The 14,868-nt window shown below is 36.6% G+C and overlaps 1 pseudogene; it reads right to left on the bottom strand.

Annotated features, from left to right (window-relative positions):
• Positions 1-5,867: 5,867 nt before the first annotated feature.
• Positions 5,868-5,967, bottom strand: LOC123937761 (annotated as a pseudogene).
• Between the last annotated feature and the right edge of the window lie 8,901 nt (positions 5,968-14,868).

Genomic DNA, 14,868 nt, shown 5'->3' with positions numbered 1-14,868 from the left:
GTGGTTCAGTCGTTAAGTATCTGCCTTCAGCTCTGGGCATGATCCCAGGGTTCTGGGGTCAAACCCGGCATGCGGGTCAAACCCGGTCCTGCTCAGCGGGAAGCCTGCTTCTCCCTCTCTCACTCCCCCTGCTTGCATTCCCTCTCTTGTTGTGTCTTTCTCTGTCAAATACATAAATAAAATCTTTAAAGAAAAAATTCCAATGACACTTTCAAGGAACAAGAAAAGTATAGCCAGATTTTAGATTTTGCCAAATTGTCATCATCTTAAATACTGAATTTTTAAATTTTTGAAAAATTTCTGCATTTTAGACAATAAATAGCTGATAATAGTTTACAAAACCAGTAAAGGCTATTTTTAACATTTTTATGATACAGATGTGTTTTCTGTACTCATCAAGATAAAACTATTTTTCTACTTTCTATTATACATAAATCTTTTTCTCAAGCAAGTAAGAAGGACTTTTATAAATTAAAAATTATTAGTCATTTGTTTTATAAAGAAATAGATTTGGGAAATCTAAAAAAAAATAACAAAAACTTTGCAGGAAAAGAGATCAGACTTGTTACCAGAGGCTGAGTGGGGGGAGGGGGATGTGAAGGAAGAGGGTCGAAAGGTATATACTTCCAGTTATAAGGTAAGTAAGTACTAGAGATATAATGTACAACATGGTGACTATAGTTAATACTACTGTGTGATATATAGGAAAGTTGTCAAGAGAGTGAGTTCTAAGAGTTCTCATCACAAGAATTGTTTATTCTTTTATTCTTGTTTCTTTTCTTTTTATTACATCTATATGGGAAAGCAGGATATATAAATCAAACCATCACATTGTACATTAAATTTAAACAGTGGTAAATGTCAATTATTTCTTAATAAAATGGGGGGAGCAAATCAATGTGATAGAACACATTAATAAAAGAAAGAACAAGAACCATATGATACTCTCAATAGATGCTGAAAAAGCATTTGACAAAGTACAGCATCCTTTCCTGATCAAAACTCCTCAAAGTATAGGGATAGAGGGCACATACCTCAATATTATCAAAGCCATCTATGAAAAACCCACCGCAAATATCATTCTCAATGGAGAAAAACTGAAAGCTTTTCCGCTAAGGTCAGGAACATGGCAGGGATGTCCATTATCACCACTGCTATTCAACATAGTACTAGAAGTCCTAGCCTCAGCAATCAGACAAAAAAAAGAAATTAAAGGCATCCAAATTGGCAAAGAAGAAGTCAAACTATCACTCTTTGCAGATAATATGATACTATATATGGAAAACCCAAAAGACTCCACTCCAAAACTGCTAGAACTTGTACAGGAATTCAGTAAAGTGTCAGGATATAAAATCAATGCACAGAAATCAGTTGCATTTCTGTACATCAACAACAAGACAGAAGAAAGAGAAATTAAGGAGTCAATCCCATTTACAATTGCATCCAAAAGTATAAGATACCTAGGAATAAACCTAACCAAAGAGGCTAAGAATCTATATGCAGAAAACTATAAAGTACTCATGAAAGAAATTGAGGAAGACACAAAGAAATGGAAAAATGTTCCATGCTCCTGGATTGGAAGAATAAATATTGTGAAAATGTCTCTGCTACCTAAAGCAATCTACACATTTAATGCAATCCCTATGAAAATACCATCCATTTTTTTTCAAAGAAATGGAACAAATAATCCTAAAATTTATATGGAACCAGAAAAGACCTCGAATAGCCAAAGGAATATTATAAAAAGAAAGCCAAAGTTGGTGGCATCCCAATTCCGGCCTTCAAGCTCTATTACAAAGCTGTCATCATCAAGACAGCATGGTACTGGCACAAAAACAGACACATAGATCAATGGAACAGAATAGAGAGCCCAGAAATAGACCCTCAACTCTATGGTCAACTAATCTTTGACAAAGCAGGAAAGAATGTCCAATGGAAAAAAGACAGCCTCTTCAATAAATGCTGCTGGGAAAATTGGACAGCCACATGCAGTAAAATGAAATTGGACCACTTCCTTACACCACACATGAAAATAGACTCCAAATGGATGAAAGACCTCAATGTGAGAAAGGAATCCATCAAAATCCTTGAGGAGAACGCAGGCAGCAACCTCTTCGACCTCAGCTGCAGCAACATCTTCCTAGGAACATCGCCAAAGGCAAGGGCAGCAAGGGCAAAAATGAACTATTGGGATTTCATCAAGATCAAAAGCTTTTGCACAGCAAAGGAAACAGTTAACAAAACCAAAAGACAACTGACAGAATGGGAGAAGATATTTGCAAACGACATATCAGATAAGGGCTAGTATCCAAAATTTATAAGGAACTTAGCAAACTCAACACCCAAAGAACAAACAATCCAATCAAGAAACGGGCAGAGGATATGAACAGACAGTTCTGCAAAGAAGACATCCAGATGGCCAACAGACACATGAAAAAGTGCTCCACATCACTCGGCATCAGGGAAGTACAAATCAAAACCACAATGAACATTCGGGTACACGTGCCCCTTCGGATCACTATGTTTGTATCTTTAGGGTAAATACCCAGTAGTGCAATTGCTGGGTCATAGGGTAGTTCTATTTTCAACATTTTGAGGAACCTCCATGCTGTTTTCCAGAGTGGTTGGACCAGCTTGCATTCCCACCAACAGTGGAGGAGGGTTCCCCTTTCTCCACATCCTCTCCAGCATCTGTCATTTCCTGACTTGTTAATTTTAGCCATTCTGACTGGTGTGAGGTCTATGGAAAGAACCTAGATGTCCATCAACAGATGAATGGATCAAGAAGATGTGGTATATATACACAATGGAATACTATGCAGCCATCAAAAGAAATGAAATCATGCCATTTGCGACGACGTGGATGGAACTAGAGCGTATCATGCTTAGTGAAATAAGTCAATCGGAGAAAGACAACTATCATATGATCTCCCTGATATGAGGACATGGAGAAGCAACATGGGGGGGTAGGGGGATAGGAGAAGAATAAATGAAATAAGATGGGATTGGGAGGGAGACAAACCATAAATGACTCTTAATCTCACAAAACAAACTGGGGGTTGCTGGGGGGAGGTGGGATTGGGAGAGGGGGAGCGGGCTATGGACATTGGGGAGGGGAGGCGAACCATAAGAGACTATGGACTCTGAAAAACAACCTGAGGGTTTTGAAGGGTCAGGGGTGGGAGGTTGGGGGAACAGGTGGTGGGTGATGGGGAGGGCACGTTTTGCATGGAGCACTGGGTGTTGTGCAAAAAGAATGAATACTGTTACGCTGAAAAAATAAATAAATAAATAAATAGATAAATAAATAAATAAATAAATAACCACAATGAGATATCACCTCACACCAGTCAGAATGGCTAAAATTAACAAGTCAAGAAATGACAGATGCTGGTGAGAATGCAGAGAAAGGGGAACCCTCCTCCACTGTTGGTGGGAATGCAAGCTGGTGCAACCACTCTGGAAACAGCATGGAGGTTCCTCAAAATGCTGAAAATAGAACTACCCTATGACCCAGCAATTACACTACTGGATATTTACCCTAAAGATACAAACGTAGTGATCCGAAGGGGCACGTGTACCCGAATGTTTATAGCAGCAATGTCTACAATAGCCAAACTATGGAAAGAACCTAGATGTCCATCAACAGATGAATGGATAAACTAGAAGTGGTATATATACACAATGGAATACTATGCAGCCATCAAAAGAAATGAAATCATGCCATTTGCGACGACGTGGATGGAACTAGAGCGTATCATGCTTAGTGAAATAAGTCAATCGGAGAAAGACAACTATCATATGATCTCCCTGATATGAGGACATAGAGATGCAACATGGGGGTTAGGGGGATAGGAGAAGAATAAATGAAACAAGATGGGATCGGGAGGGAGACAAACCATAAATGACTCTTAATCTCACAAAACAAACTGGGGGTTGCTGAGGGGAGGTGGGGTTGGGAGAGGGGGAGGGGGTTATGGACATTGGGGAGGGTATGTGCTATGGTGAGTGCTGTGAAGTGTGTAAACCTGGCAATTCACAGACCTGTACCCCTGGGGATAAAAATACATTATATGTTTATAAAAAAATAATAAAAAAAAATAAAAAAAATTAAAAAATAAAATGGGGGGGAATGGCTTGTTATCTTGTCAGCAAGATTATGTTTTCCTATTTGTTTGTAGGTTAGTAGGTGAAAATGCTCTTGATTGAACTGGATAAGCCTATCTTGTCATCACCAAAGTTTGTCAACTCCCCTTCACTGCTCTCATCCTCCGGCCCAGACTTCCAAAGTACTCTGTGTATATCTCCTTCGCAGTATATGTCATTTTGCACATTGTATTTGAGCTCATGAGTGTGGCTTATCTCCCCCACTCCACTGTGGGTTTCTTGAGAGAGATTCACATGTACAGGGCATTCTGACATATTGTGTGCCCCCCAAAATAAAATGAACAAACAAAAAAAAGCTCTTGAATGAAGTGAAAGAAAGAAATGTTTACTAATATGTTTCTACAGATATATGATTAAATTTAGAATACCCATTATAGTAGGACCCATAGTAAGTTAAATTTCAGATGTCCAACCACAGATGTATTGAATAGATATGAAAAAATATAAAAACTGTATTTTTTACCTGCCCTTTGAATATCTCTTTATTCTCATGCTGTGACCTTCTTTCTTCATGGCTTGAGCTTACAAAGTAGGGTTTTAGAGTGATGACCAAGAAGAAAATATAATTTTTCCCTTCTTTTTCTCTTATCATTCACCTTCTCAAGAACTTGACAATAACTGATTTAAAAAAATAAACTTTTTTTCTTTATTCTCTGGATGGGACATTGTTGTCAAACAAGGGAATATATTTCCCTGTTTCAGTCAGTGTAGGTGCAACCACATTATTAATATCGTGGCATGTGACAGCAGCCACACATGTCATGAAGATTAACACCCATGTGTCCTCTCCTTGCTGTCTTCCCATTCTCAGCAGGATCAAAGACTGTATATCGAAGTTGACAGTACCACAAAACTGAAGGAGCTTAGGTCCTTCTGTAGATGTTTGCAACAGGACCACCCCTCAGAATAAAATTAATCACATTGTACTTTAAAACACTTGAGTGAGAAATAAGCATTTATTGTAATTAGGACAACCGGCTAACATTAACTTGCTTAATATGCCAGGATGCTTAAGAATGCATTCAAATGTCATAATGTCATAAAAATCGTACTGAAAAGGACTCAGTATGGCCTAGAGTCAACATTGGGCTTGTTGTGTTGCAAAGGTTGGGTTTGAAACTCTGCTTTAAAAAACACATGACTTTGGGTGAGTCACTTCACCCTACTCCATATCCCTGATGAGGATGTAGCAACAAAGCAAAAACAAATGAGATAAATTATACATAAGTCCCACAAAAGTAAAAAAGCACTTGTTTGGCTTTAAGCAGCTTAGAATTGTTATAGAATGAAACAATCATAAATAATTGCACTCGAGTCGACAGAGTATGAGAGAGTGGTAGTCGTTGCCATCAACCACAATGGAGAATTATGGACACTCGGGCAAACAGCATGAATGAACATTTCATTGTTAAAACATGAAGTTTCTTTGGATGCTATTCCTCTGGACTTCCTTCACTCATGTATCATTAAATGATGGACTTTGAGAGTTGGGTTCCAACTCTTGAGCATTGATGCTCAATGAAGCTTGAGCATCAGGGCAATCTATTGCATAGCACACTTCCAAAAGTCAGTTTTATTTTATCTTTTATTTTGGGCTTTTAAGTTTTTATTTTAAAGTCAGGATAGTTAACATACAGTGTTACATTCATTTCAGGTGTAAAATAAATTGATTCAGCAAGTCCATGCATCACCCAATAATAAAAATAATGGAACCCTTCACAAATATGTGTGTCATCCTAGTGCCGAGACCATGCTAATCTTCTCTGTATCTTTCTAATTTTAATATTGTTGCCAAAGCAAGCACCCAGAGGTGTTATAAACAATTATAAATGCATCAGGATTTTTTTGTTGGATGAGAATCATGTGAAACAGAATTTATCTGAATTCCTACAATTGTAAAGCAGAAATTTGTAACAATGCTGTAATAGGAAGCACAACTGTGTGACTATATGAGAAGTCACCTGCTTTCCAGGTCCCAACATTTCAGACCCATCTTAGTCTGTGATACTAAGAGATATGCAAAATTGTTATTGATGCAGCAGTGGTTCTGAATCACATACTTCTTGTACGAAAACAATTTGATAAAAGTTTTCCAAATGTTGACAATTCTAAAAATTTCACATGGCATTACCAAGAACAAATTGTGAAACTGGAAGAAATCTTCCAAAAAAATCAAATTTTGATCAACCACACAAGAAGCAAGACATCATTTGTATTGTCCCATAGAAAATATTTTTAAATTGTTACTTAAAAATGTCAGTAACATTGCAGACAAAAGGGGAAATGGTTATGTGTGTCAGACAGTTACTAATGACATAATGCTTGTGATATTTGTCAACTTTAAAAACATATATGTATATATATTGATTCCTTTTCTTATCCAAAATAAATACTCATTTTCATATATAATTTAGAATTTATAATTTTGTATTACTTTTTTAAAAGAGATTCTCCATTATTATACAGCAGCAGATACCACAAAACCTATTGCTCCCCCTGATGATTCCATTTTCCAAACTCAAACTAAGAAACTTTCTTTCATACTGTCCCTTTTCCAGAAGATTTTTTTTAAAATTACCTTCTACGACTTGCTTTCTTGAGATGAAAGTGTTGTAGAAAATTCATTTTCTTGATGGTATCTTCCTTCATTTATTTTGTTTTGTTTTAGACTCTTCTTTGGACACAGAAAATTCCTTTTGATTTAAATAATGCATAAAGCCATAAAAGTTGAATTCCAAAACAGAATATTTACTCACTATAGCCACTTACTTTTCCACACGTTTCTAATCCAAGTATTTACTGCTTTTACCACTCAAATTAATTCAGACTGTCTCAATGACAATATATATATGTATATATATATATACAGATGGCCATATATATATACGTGTGTGTGTGTGTGTGTGTGTGTATATATATATATAGAAATAATTTTATTAGAAACAATTTTATTTAAAACTCTGTGGTTAAAGCACTGATCATTTAAAAACTACACCTATAGATGTCTGGGCGGCTCAGTTGGTTAAATGTCTACCTTCAGCTTAGGTCATGATCCCAGGATCCTGGGATCAAGCCCTATGTTGGGCTCCCTACTCAGCAGGTAGCCTGCTTCTCCCTTTCCTTTTGCCCCTCTCCCTTCTCATGTTCACATGCTCTCTCTCAAATAAACAAATAAAATCTTCAAAAAAATTAAAAGATAAGTACACCTATGTTTCCTAAATGCATTATCTTAATTGCATTTAATTAAATCGCATTTAATATCTTAATTGCATTAGGACTTAATAAGTCCTAATTTGACTTAGGACCAAGACTTTTTTTGCCTGTGTGATTTCTGATTATTTATTGGTGTTACTTTTCCACCATAAAATAAAGCCATAATTTATTACCTGTGAATTCAGATTTGGTTTCGTTTAATGGGAGCCACTGAAGGAGCAAGCTGAATGCAGAATCTATCTGGAATTTAACAATTTCTTTCCTATTCTTTTACATATGTCTCATATACCCCTAATGATTTTTTTCAACTATTTGCATTATCAAATCTTTCCCGTGAATTTTCCTTGATTTTTGTAAAAATAATGCCTTTTCGCACCCTTTTTATTATTTACATAACACTTAATGAAATACTGTAATTTTGAAATATAACCAAAATAAATCAGCTTGGGAAAAACTGATTTTTTTAACTTTTTATTTATTTATTTGAGAGAGAGAGTGGGGAGATGGGGCAGAGTAGAATGGAGAGAGATAAACAGACTCCACACTCATTGTGGATGGAGCCCCATGTGGGGCTTGATCATAGGACCCTGAGATCATGATCTGAGGCAAAACCAAGAGTCAGCTGCTTAACAGACTGAGCCACCTAGGCACCCCAAACAGATTCTTATCAGCACAGTGGTCAGCAGGTGCATTTAGAACGGAAGTCTTACAGGGGCGCCTGGGTGGCTCAGTGGGTTAAGCCTCTGCCTTCAGCTCAGGTAATGATCTCGGGGTCCTGGGATCGAGCCCACATTGGGCTCTCTGCTCAGCGGAGAGCCTGCTTCCTCCTCTCTCTCTCTGCCTGCCTCTCTGCCTACTTGATCTCTGTCTGTCAAATAAATAAATAAAATCTTTAAAAAAAAAAAAAGAACAGAAGTCTTACAGAAGAGGTGGTCAGTATATTGAGATACTCTGTTTTATATTTCAAGGAAATGAAAGCTTTGCTGAATCCAGCAAATTAGGCAAGTAGAGGTTGAGCAAAAAGGTTTCTATGGTTATTATTTTTATATTAACTTTTTCATGGAATAAGTGATGATCTGTGATGATATCTGGGGTTCATTCTGCAAACTACAATAACCTCTTTGAGCTATTAGTGCTTAGTCAAACTGTCAAACTGTGTTTTGGATCCTAGACTGTAGTAAGTAAATCAACAGAAAAAGGTTCTGTCACCCGTGCAATTGATGCTGTGCTTGGTTGGGGGAACGAAGGAGGAGAACAGGGGCCTATTTTTCTCTTGCAAGGAAGTTGTTTACCCTACATTGGTCCCTCATCACTTTTCTGAAATCCTTTAGACATGAGGGAAGAGAGGAAAAAAAGGTATACTCTTTCTTGTGGTAATATGGTGGGGTTTGGGGGTTCTATATAAAAGGAATGGAAATACACACACACACACACACACTCACACACACACACACCACTAATTATGGTAGGTAAATTGCATTACACTCTCAACTCCAAGATAAGCAGAAACTACAATTTTTATTTCTTTTCTTTATGTTATAATACCAAGCACCTAATAGACTACGTGACAGTCATGGCCATCAATATATACAACTTGAATGAATTTTTAAAAATCATGTAATTCTTTCACTAAATTTTATTTTCAATAAACTTGATAATAAAGAGATGGTCTATACCCATTTTATCCCCAAAATTTGTTGATCAAAAAACTCAATGAATTCTCCAATTTGAATCAATATATAATTTTTAAGTTCCCAGAGAACACAGTGAAAACACATTTGTATTTTCTTAATTGCCTGGCAGGCTTAGCCACATGTTTCCATATTTCAAAGCATTAGGCAATCAAAAATTATACTTTTCAGATTGCTTGTTGCAGCACTTTGAAAAATGCCAGTGGAATTTTGATTGGGATGGCATTGAAAGTGTAGACTGCTCTAGGCAGTATAGACATTTTAACAATGTTTATTCTTCTGATCCATGAGCATGGAATGCTTTTCCATCTTTTTGTGTCTTCTTCAATTTCTTTGATGAGTTTTCTGTAGTTCCTCGAGTACAGATCCTTTACCTCTTTGGTTAGGTTTATTCCCAGGTATCTTATGGTTCATGATGCTATAGTAAATGGAATCATTTCTCTAATTTCCCTTTCTGCATTTTCATTGTTAGTGTATAAGAAAGCAACTGATTTCTGTACATTGATTTTGTATCCTGCCACATTACTGAATTGCTGTATGAGTTTTAGTAGTAGTTAGTAGTTAGTATTCATCCTTTCTGATGGAGGCATAATATTCCATTGTATATATGGACCATATCTTCTTTATTCATTTATCTGTTGAAGAGATCTTGACTCTTTACATAGGCGACTGTAGCCATTCCTGCTATGAACATTGGGGTACAAATGGCCCTTCTTTTCACTACATCTGTATCTTTGGTGTAAATAACCAGTAGTGCAATTACAGGGTGATAGGGTAGCCCTATTTTTAATTTCTTAAGGAATCTCCACACTGTTTTCCAAAGTGGCTGCACCAACTTGCATTCCCCCCAACAGTGTCAGAGGGTTCCCCTTTCTCTACATTCTCTCCAACACTTGTTTACTGTTTTGTTAATTCTGGTCATTCTAACTAGTATATGGTGGTATCTCAATGTGTTTTGATTTTAATCTCCCTGATGGCTAATGATGATGAACATTTATTCATGCGTCTGTTAGCCATTTGTATGTCTTCTTTGGAAAAGGGTCCGTTCATTTCTTCTGCCCATTTTTTGACATGATTATCTGTTTTGAGTGTGTCGAGTTTGAGGAGTTCTTTATAGATCTTGGATATCAGCCCTTTGTCTGTACTGTCATTTGCGAATATCTTCTCCCGTTCCATGGGCTGCCTGTTTGTTTTGTTGACTGTTTCCTTTGCTGTGTGGAAGCTTTTGATCTTGATGAAGTCCCAAAAGTTCATTTTCACTTTTGTTTCCTTTGCCTTTGAAGACACATCTTGAAAGAAGTTGCTGTGGCCAGTGTCAAAAAGGTTACTGCCTATATTCTCCTCTAGGATTTTGATAGATTCCTGCCTCATGTTGAGGTATTTTATCCATTTTGAGTTTATCTTTGTGTATGGCATAATAGAATGGTCAAATTTCATTCTTCTATACATAGCTGTCCACTTTTCCCAGCACCATTTATTGAAGAGACTGTCTTCTTTCCACTGGATATTTTTTTCCTGCTTTGTCGAAGATTATTTGACCATAAAGCTAAGGGTCCATATCTGGGCTCTCTACTCTGTTCCACTGGTCTACGTGTCTGTTTTTGTGCCAGTACCATGCTGTCTTGGTGATCACAGCTTTGTAGTAAAACTTGAACTCAGGCAATGTGATGCGCCCAGTTTTGTTTTCCTTTTTCAACATTTCCTTAGCAATTTGGGGTCTCTTCTGGTTCCATACAATTGAATAAAGAATATATGGTCCATATATACAATGGAATATTATGCCTCCATCAGAAAGGATGAATGCCCAACTTTTGTATCAACATGGACAGGACTGGAGGAGATTATGCTGAGTGAAATAAGTCAAGCAGAGAGAGTCAGTTGTCATGTGGTTTCTCTTATTTGTGGAGCATAAGGAATAACACAGAGGACATTGGGAGAAGGAGAGAAGTTAGATGGGGGAAATTGAAGGGGGAGATGAACCATGAGAGTCTGTGAACTCTGAGAAGCAAACTGAGGGTTTTGGAAGGGAGGGGGGTGAGGGGTTGGATTAGCCTGTTGGTGGGTATTAAGGAGGGCATATATTGCGTGAAACACTGAGTGTGGTGCATAAACAATGAATCTTGGAACACTGAAAAAGAAATTATACTTTCAATCAGACTTAAATGTAACATTTAAAATAACTGCTATATGGGTGCCTATGTAGCTCAGTCAGTTAAGAATCTGCCTTCAGCTCAGGTCATGATCCCAGCGTCCTGGGATGGAGCCCTTACCAGGGGTCTCTGCTCATTCCTGGGATTGAGCCTTGCATCAGGCTTCCTGCTCAGTGGGGCACCTGCTTCTCCCTCTACTTCCGCCCCTCTCCCCTGCTTGTGCATGCGCTCTCTTTCCTCTCTGTCTCAAATAAATAAATAAAATCTTTTAAAAAATAAAATAAAAAATAAATAATGTAACTGCTCTAAACTGGGAACTATTTAAAATTTGGGGGAATGTTGAATTATTTTATATTTCTAGGAAAAAATACACATCCTTCTAATAAGTAATGAGTAATAAGATATATATTTTTTTAATTCCTTTGGCCATTGCTTGGATTCTAGACTGGTATTCTATGCTGTGCAATGTATGTTACGTTATGTTATGTTATGTTACAATATGTTATATTATGGGAGAAAATTTATCTTTAAAGTGAATAGAATTATACAATGGCTATTAGATTTCAAAGTGTAGTGTAACTATGATTACTACTCTATAATGTTGGCATAATGCTCTAAACTATTGGAAGATTAGTATATGTTCCTTTCTCCCTGGAGGACTTCAACCTACTTGTAAATGTAAGTACTAATATCTATGTTCTTTGACTTTGCTTTTCCCTGGAGGATCCTACTTTAGGACCTGGAGGAATACATCATGAGCTAGAGAAGACATGCAAATGTGAGCAACAATAGATTAAACTGTGAAACTAAAGATCATTCCAAATAAATTTGGCATTTCCTTAGTGATACTTAGTGATACTCTATTGCAAATGAATCTCAATCAAATGGCAGCAATTCCCCTAGCCTTGACTGAAAAAGAATGGAAACCGTAAGAGACCTACAACTCTGTTTTATATGTATCCAGCCATACCTCTACACATTAAGCCAGCCCCAGTTCTATATATATAAACATATATGTATACACACACACACACACACACACATATATATTTCCATAGAAAGTACAAAATAGCTTTTTTTTTTTTCATTTTACCACAAAAGCACTATCAATGCCCACATTTAATTGTATGGATGTCCTTAGAATTATGAACTAGAATAAATTCAAAAGGGTGTTGGATGTTATAAATTAACATAATTGAAGTCTTTCTAAAAGAATTTAATAAGTAGATGGATTTGAAATATCTGCATGGACATAATATTTCAAGTAATGCTTTCATGTAACAATTTATTGGTAAATTAAATATATATGTATTATATATGTATAATATACATATAATATACATAGTTCCTCTATAATTTACATGGTTCCTCTTAAAATCACATCATTTGTGTCCATTCATTCAAGAACATGTGCTATGTTTTAGTAATACTGAAACATCAACTTTAACATATCCTTCTAATAAGTAATCAAATAATAGAATATGTAGCTTAGTTATCTAAGTTCTATAAAAGTTTATAGTCAACAGAAATAAGTTAGAAAAAAACTTTGAGGAAAAGATCTGAAAGCTTCATTTTCAAAGTTACATGCTTGGAACTGTTCAGGCACACAGGGAAATTCAATGAATTTTGTTTGCTTTTTAGTTGCAGCGATGATATTACCTTCCTAATTTAAAACTGAAAAAATTATTATGTATAATCAGTTTAACTCAAAACGGGAACAAGTTGAAATAATTATTAATAAGATGGCTAATTTTTCATACATTTTAATAGGGCCAGAAATTTAATCAGGGATGGATATTGGAGGAAAATAATTATCTTGCTTTGCCCTATGGGATTTTAATTTTAATTTCTAGGCTTCCCAGTAAATGCTTCTCATAGAGGTTCTGTTTTCCCCTTCCAAAGGAAAAATAAATATTTATTACAAACAACACCTTCATATGATAGTCCCATGCTGAAACTCGAGGACTATGGAGCAGTCACCTGACCATATACAGAAATGGTGTGACTGTCACAATGATGTGGGAGTCCAGGCCTTAACTACTATCATCAACATCTTTTTCTCAGAACCCACAACCAACAGATTTTCATCCTGCCTGAGGAAGTTAATTAAGGTATTCAACCAGTTTTGGTTATAAAACAAAGAAAACTACTTCTGGCAGCTTACGATCAAATGCAATAATTTAGCAGGTGTGTGTGTCGTGTAAAATAACAAATAGGTTGTTTCAGCAGCAGTTTTGTTGTGGTTGTTGATGTCTGAGATAGTTTCAAGTAAGGCAAGAATTATATGCTCAGGAATTACTGAAATCTTAATGTTGTCTCTGACCCGCTGCTTAATCTCATCCTTGATTCATTTGTGATTGTTATTTCAGCTACAGATACTGACTGAAAAACCTCCTTCAAATTCCAAAAAGGTTTTTTTTCTCTTCCTTCTCCCCCCTCCCTCCCCTTCTCTTTTCTTCCTTTCCTTTTTTGTTTTATTGCTTTGTTTTCCTCGAAAGTATCAGCATGGCATTACTGGTATATATAAAAATAAAAAGATACCAGGAAAATATTCTATTTCAGTTTATGATTATGGGGGAACCTCTTATGCTAATCTCCATGAACAAAAATCAATGGATTACCAAGGTCGTAATTATAATCTGATTTGCTCAAAAGTCATTTCTTTTTTAGAAAAACAACCTGAGGGTTTTGAAGGGTCAGGGGTGGGAGGTTGGGGGAACAGGTGGTGGGTAATAGGGAGGGCACGTTTTGCATGGAGCACTGGGTGTTGTGCAAAAACAATGAATACTGTTATGCTGAAAAAAAAAATAAAACCAAATTCATTCATTAAAAAAAAATTCTTAATTTTTTTTATTTTCTTATAAACATATAATGTATTTTTATCCCCAGGGGTACAGGTCTGTGAATCACCAGGTTTATATACTTCACAGCACTCACCATAGCACATACCCTCCCCAATGTCCATAACCCCACCCCCCTCTCCCAATGCCCCTCTCCCCAGCAACCCTCAGTTTGTTTTGTGAGATTAAGAGTCTCAAAAGTCATTTCTAATGCCAAATAGAAACACAATCACTATGTCAAAATACTCAGATTCTATTCTGTTTTATGTAGGTCTTATAAATTCATAATCAAGGATTGGTAGACAATTAAGCAGTATCCAAGGAGGTTTCCCAAGAAACATAGGTAATACGAATATCTTAGAGTTCCTAAAAAGAGATGGGTTTTCTTTTCTTTTTTTGGGGGGGGAGGGGAGTTACATCTAGCAGTATAATTGTTCCTATACTAATATAGATACATACCCCATACCATCACCTTAATACATTTACATTCTAATATCATTAGGAAATAAATACACTGAAAAGTGACTTAAAAGTAGCCAATTGAGAGGTGCCTGGGTGGCTCAGTGGGTTAAGGCCTCTGCGTTCAGCTCAGGTCATGATTTCAGGGTCCTGGGATTAGCCTGCATTGGGCTCTCTGCTCAGCAGGGAGCCTGCTTCCCCCTCTCTCTCTGTCTGCCTCTCTGCCTACTCGTGATCTCTGTCAGGTAAAGGAATAAAAATCTTAAAAAAAAAAAAAAAGTAGCCAATCGAGGGACACCTGTGTGGCCCAGTCAGTTAAGCATCCTGTTTCAGTTCAAGTCATGATCT

The sequence above is a fragment of the Meles meles genome, chromosome 2 (assembly GCF_922984935.1).
Source record: "Meles meles chromosome 2, mMelMel3.1 paternal haplotype, whole genome shotgun sequence".
Taxonomy (NCBI): domain Eukaryota; kingdom Metazoa; phylum Chordata; class Mammalia; order Carnivora; family Mustelidae; genus Meles; species Meles meles.
Note: the sequence above shows the minus strand (reverse complement) of the source record. Positions and strands in the feature narration are given on the sequence as shown.